Below are 6606 nucleotides of genomic sequence, written 5' to 3' on the forward strand. Positions count from 1 at the left end.
AGTAATGCTGTATAACCTTCTCTGTTGACATGCTGATCGGCATGTGATCCAGGTGATGCTCCCAGTCAGATCTAATAAACACAGTATTTATTAGCATCAAGAGTACAACCACATAAATATAATCAACCGTATGATCAGCAGCCATGTGGGCTCTATGCCTGTAAAGTGTGGGCTTTGTTCAATAAAATAACTGATAATTATAACTAGGATTTGACTAAGAGCATCACCTGGATTGCATCACAATCAGCATGTCAGAGAAGGGTCCACTGCTGCTAAGCAACCTGCAGGGAGCTCAACTGTGTACAACCAATAGAGATGGGCTCGGGTGTGTTTGAAATCCCACATGCCCGATCACGCCAGGAAGCCGACACTCCACAGTGCTAATCAATGTATGGGCTGCCTAAGAGCTAAGACCAGCCATAGACAGTTTAAATCTCAGCTGGTTCAGCAGAAACTGGCTGAGATTTGAACCATTAATGAGCAGATTCTCTTATAAATTATCACTAGTGGTTGCTGTATAGCCACTAGTGATAATCACTGTTTGTCGGGAGAATATAATTGCTGGGCAGGAGGGATATTCCCCTGTCACCACTGTCTGTTGATGGGGGAATCATGCAAGTTTCTTTCCTGCAATCTGTGGATGCAGGAAAGAAATTTGCACCATATATTATCTGCCTAACTGAAAGTGAAAGTAAATTGTGAATGTTTTGAAAGAAAGGAGAGGGGGAGGGGGAGGGAGACAGATGGAGGGGGAGAGAAGGGATGGAGATAATGTAGTTCAGTGATTACAGTGTACTGCAGTCTGCAGTGCACACACTTAAACACGGTCCAGGCTAGAATATCTGGTTGTGTGAGCACTCGCATTATGCAGTGTCGGCGAGCAGAGGGAGGGAGAGGAATCCCCCGCAGAGCTGACTGGGGACGCTCTCCCTCTCGGGGAGCAAAATACAAAAATTGCAAAAAATAAAAAATAATAATTTTTTTGGGGGGGCACATGGTGGGGCACAGCATGATGTTGGGGGGGTCAGGGCCCCCTCTGGCCCCCCCCCTAGGGACGCCCCTGACCATCCAGCTTGTTACCAGACACTACAATGAATGGAGGGAAAAGGGGAAAGGACTGTTTCAAGGCTCCCCTTTTCCTTATGGGATTCCTGGCAGGGGAAGTTTCAAGGCCTTTTTGATTAGTTTGAGCGGGAACAGCAGGGATTGGTAGTTAGCAGCTGTTGCTAGGGGTAAAAGCTAAAGCCAGGATAGGTCAGTAGGGCCCTTAGGCGGGAAAGGCAGGGATTGGTCTAGGCAGACAGGTTACTGGGGAGAATTTAAGATGTTAAAGCGGGAGTTCACCCAATTCTTTTTTTTTTTCTATTTTCCCCCTAGCTTCATGCTCGTTTTGTCTAGGGGAATCGGCTATTTGTTTTAAAATATGATCCGTACTTACCCGTTTTCGAGATGCATCGTCTCCGTCGCTTCCGGGTATGGGTCTTCGGCAGCGGGCGTTCCTTCTTGATTGACAGTCTTCCGAGAGGCTTCCGACAGTCGCATCCATCGCGTCACTCGTAGCCGAAAGAAGCCGAACGTCGGTGCGGCTCTATACTGCGCCTGCGCACCGACGTTCGGCTTCTTTCGGAAAATCGTGACGCGATGGATGCGACCGTCGGAAGCCTCTCGGAAGACTGTCAATCAAGAAGGAACGCCCAGTCCCGCAGCCCATACCCGGAAGCGGCGGAGAAGATGCATCTCGAAAACGGGTAAGTACGGATCATATTTTAAAACAAATTGCCGATTCCCCTAGACAAAACAAGCATGAAGCTAAGGGGAAAATGTGTTCGCTATGGATGAACCTCCGCTTTAAGTGTACCTGATAGGTCAGATAGGGTCATCTGACAGGTAGGAACATTCCAGAATGTGGGGAAAGTCCTATTTAAGGAGCTGGCTGAGGGGGTCCGGGGCCAGCCGTTCCTGAGGAGGACCGTTCAGCAGAGCTAACCCACCCACCCACCCCTGTCGCGGCAAAGCTATGTGGATAAATCTCTTTGCAGTAACAAAGGGGATAGTTGTATTGTTTTAAGGCATTTTATTACAGCTCGAGTCGTAGTGGCTGAGTTGTGTTTTAGTTTGAACAAATGGTTGAGTAAGGTGTATACGTGATTAAGTTAATGGTTATAATAATTAAATCCAATAGCTATACCGCGGCCATTATTTATCCAAAAAATAAATAAAACATATAGTAATATATTTGAGTAATATTTATATTTAATAAAGTATGTGTGTTTATTATAATAAAAAAAAAAAAGTTATACAATGGTGTAGAGTCAAGTTGATTGGTGTGTCCAGGCATCCTGCCTATAATCCCATAAGCTGGAGCCAGTACTTGAGCAGTTGGGGATGGTGAAGAAGGGGGAAAACTTCAGCAGGTGCCAAGCCAGGGACCCAGCAGGACAGCAGGGGTGACTCTTTAGGATCATTGAGTGTCAAGCTAGGGACCCAGCAGGATAGCGGAGGTGAAGATTCAGTGGTGATTGGATCTGGAAGTCTAATGAGAGACTGGGAGCTCAGTGAGTAAAAGTCTACAGTGAGAGACTGTAGTTCAACCAGTTCCCTACCAAGCCATAGTAATATGACGTCGGCAGGAACCTTGTCTCCCTCCTGGGCTTCCCGGCCGATAAGGGGCGCACGCCTGGGGACCTGGTGCGCATGTCCGGTGGCCGTGATGTCCGCCAGGCACCCGTGATTGCCCGTGATCACGGCAGGAGTGTGGATCTGTGCGTCAGAGGTGAGGACACCGATGTGTGTTCCCAGTACAGAGGAACACATATCGGTCTCCTCCCCTTGTGAGTCCCCTACCGAGCCTACCCCTACAGTAAGAATCACTCCCAGGGAACATATTTAACCCCTTCCACGCACCCCAAGTGTTAACCCCTTCCCTACCAGTCACATTTACACAGTAATCAGTGCAGTTTTATAGCACTAATCGCTGTATAAATGTGAATGGTCCCAAAAGTGTCCGATATGTCCGTCACAATAAAAATCGCAGATCGCCGCCATTACTATAAAAAAAAAAAGCAATATCCCCTATTTTGTAGATACTATAACTATATAGCTATAACTTTTGCGCAAACCAATCAATTTATGCTTATTTTACCAAAAATATGTAGAAGAATACGTATCGGCCTAAACTGAGGATTTTTTTATTTTTTTTATTGATATTTATTAAATCAAAAAGTAAAAAATATTGTGTTTTTTTTTTTTTAATTGTCGCTCTTTTGTTTATAGCGCAAAAAATAAAAACCGCAGAGGTGATCAAATACCACCAAACAAAAGCTCTATTTGTGGGGAAAAAAACCATAAAGATTTAATTTTGGTACAGTGTTGCATGACCGTGCAATTGTCATTCAAAGTGCGACAGCGCTGAAAACAAAAAATTGGTCTGTGCAGGAAGGGGGTGAAAATGTCATGTATTGAAGTGGTTAATAGAAGTACAACTATCGTTAGTGACTGTTACAAGATTTGTTGTCATAGGAGACAGTAGGTAAGTGAAGGAGAACTGCACTAAGGTAAAGGAAGCTATTTAGGGGGAAAATGTTTTACCTTTACAACCCCTTTAAGGCTGTCCTGGCCCTAAACCCTCTCTCCCACAGTTATGTTAAGAGACAATAAATCTCTTTTGAATTCAAAAAGTGTCTGACGCCCATCACTCCAATTTTGCATCACACCCACCATGCCTTGTAACCCACTATAGTCCCCCTTCAGTACAGCCCCCCCTCCACTAACTACAGCCCCCCCTCTCTCAGTATAGACCCCCCACTAAGTGTAGATCCCCCTCCCTCAGTACAGACCCCCTTCCTCAGTATGAACCCCCCAGTAAGTACAGTCCCCCCTACCTCAGTACGGACCCCCTCCCTCAGTATAGACCCCCCTCAGTGAATACCCCCTCTTCAGTATAGACCCCCCCCCCCCAGTGCATACACCCATCAGTAAAATTAAAACCCTCAGTGCATACTCCCCCATCAGTATCCGGTGTGGATGTAAACAGAGAGGAGGTGGAGGCGGGGCTTAAGTCTGCTCCGCTGAGAGGTCCGAGAGGCACAGATCACAGTGTAGGGCAGCGGCTGGTGTTAGCGGTGTCGCTACCAATGGGTGTCATCCCTCTGGCGGCCCTCACCCCCTGCCCTCCACTAGCGACGCCACTGCTGCTCAAGCTTTCATGCTCACTCACACACTAACATACATCAGCTATCCAATAAAGGAAATATCGCTCATAAATGAAAAATGAACAGCCAGTCCCAGGTACAGTTTGGCACTAGGACAGTGAACCTGCCAGTATAATGATAACACAGTCCAGGAATCGGAAATGTACTTACTCAACAACTTAGGGGCAGTGTGTGTGAAAAAGAAGGGGCATTGTTCTGTACTAAAGCAGATAAAAGTTACTGGGTTAGATCCTTGACCAGGTTTCAATGAAGATCACATTGAAGGCAGCAAATCTCAGTGCAAAATAGATGGAAAGTCAAGCTGGTAAATATCAAAGCAGACAGGCAGTGGATTTCCGCGGATGGAAGTAATATGTCACCGGCAAATGGGGTGGAGTTGGATATAAGCAAGTAAAGGTAGATAGTCCAATAAATCCCACGATAGCACCCAAAGATCCACCAATTAACTCCGGCATCTGTCTCCACAGCATGTCAGTCACTGCACCCACATTCCTGTCATGCCAGCTGAAATCCCTGCTTGGTAGTTAGAGAGCTCAGCGAAGCTGCTTCTCTACAATCAGCACAAATTAAAACTCAAGTGTGTTTCTTTAGTGCCACTGTTTTGTGCCATAAAAAAATTACATTTGTGCTGCTTTTATTTTTAAGATACTAGCAAATGTTTTTTCCAGACTATGACATCACCCAGCCCCCTTACAACAGCAAAATGGCACTAAACCAGGCTGGTTGGTTTGTAACGTTTTAAAGTTCTATCTGTTATCGTTTTTTGCGTTATTAATGATTTATTAAAGGTCACCAAAGGTCACTCAGCCTCCCTACAACACCCAAAAGACACAAAACCATGCTCGTTGGTTAGTGCTATGTTTGTGCTGCCCGCCATATAGCAAAATTATGTTGGAAAAGTGGTTGTGTTATCCTGACCCCAGGGGCACGCATTGCAGCAATCGTTGTTGCGATTGCTGTTGCGGTGTGTCAGTCTGACACACCGCAACTCCGATCTAGGTAAAGAGACTGTGACTCTTTACCACGTGATCAGCCGTGTCCAATCACAGTGTTAACAGTAAAAGCCATTTATCTGCTTTTTCTCATTTGCGTCTGTCAGACACGAGTAGAGGAGAGCTGATCGGCTGCTCCTCTGACGGGGGGGGGGGGGGGGGTGTCTGTGCTGATTGATTATCAGCACAGCTCCCCCGAGGATGCCCACACTGGACCACCAGGGACACCACCAGGATCATCAGGTATGTCCACCACTAGTCACCACCAGATATGCCACCCATGGCCACCAGGGATGTCAATCAGTGCCCACAATGGATGCCAATCAGTGCCCACAATGGATGCCAATCAGTGCCAAACAATAATGCCTGCCAATCAGTGATGCCCATCAGTACTATCCATCAGTGTACATCAGTGCCCATTCATGCCCATCGGTGCTGCCTTTTAGTGCCCACCCGTGCTGCCTATCACTGCCCATCCATGCCACCTTTCAGTGTCCATCCATGCCGCCTTTCAGTGCCACATATTTGTGCCCTTCATCAGTGCCCATCAGTGCCACTTCATCAGTGCCACCTCATCTGTGCCCATCAGTGCTGCCTTATTAGTGCCCATCTGTGAAGCCCCATCAGTGCCCATCAGTGAAGGAGAAAACATACTTATTTACAAAGTTTTGTATCAAAACAAAAAAAAAAACAGAGGTGATCAAATACCACCAAAATAAAGCTCTATTTGTGGGAACAAAATTATAAAAATTGATTTTGGGTACAGTGTAGTATGACCGCGCAATTGTCACTTAAAGTGCGACAGCGCTGAAAGCTGAAATTGGTCTGGACAGGAAGGTGTATAAGTGCCCGGTATTGAAGTGGTTAAATTTCCGTTCTTGTGCTGATTGTAGGGGGATCAGCTTCACTGAGGAGCTGAAATGCCTGCATGGTAGTTAGAGCATATAAGGCAAGTCAAGTGGCCGTAGTCTGGATCAAAGCACCACACCCTCGGTGAGGATAATATAATAATTATCATCACCGAGGGTGTGATGCTTTGATCCAGACTACGGCCACTTGACTTGCCTTATATGCTCTAACTACCATGCAGGGTTTTCAGTTCCTCATTGATGAGTCTCTTGTTTTTCCTCCTTTTAATATATGCTGCTTATAGTCTAGAGGAGTTAATAGTTCTTAATTGAACGTAGACGGGTGTCCCAGCTGTGGGTGTAACTGGAAGTAATTCCCCCCACACATTTGTACGGAGGTGTAGCTCATTAAGCCCCCCCCCCCCCCTGTTTTTGTTTATGCCCTTGCTATAGGTGTAGGCTATGTATGTACCTAATGAAGCCTGACAGAAACATTCTAAGGATGTTGCTAGTAGATCCCTAACCATTCACCTTCACCATCATAGAAGTGAGCTC

This window comes from Rana temporaria, chromosome 3 (genome assembly GCF_905171775.1).
Source record: "Rana temporaria chromosome 3, aRanTem1.1, whole genome shotgun sequence".
Classification (NCBI taxonomy): domain Eukaryota; kingdom Metazoa; phylum Chordata; class Amphibia; order Anura; family Ranidae; genus Rana; species Rana temporaria.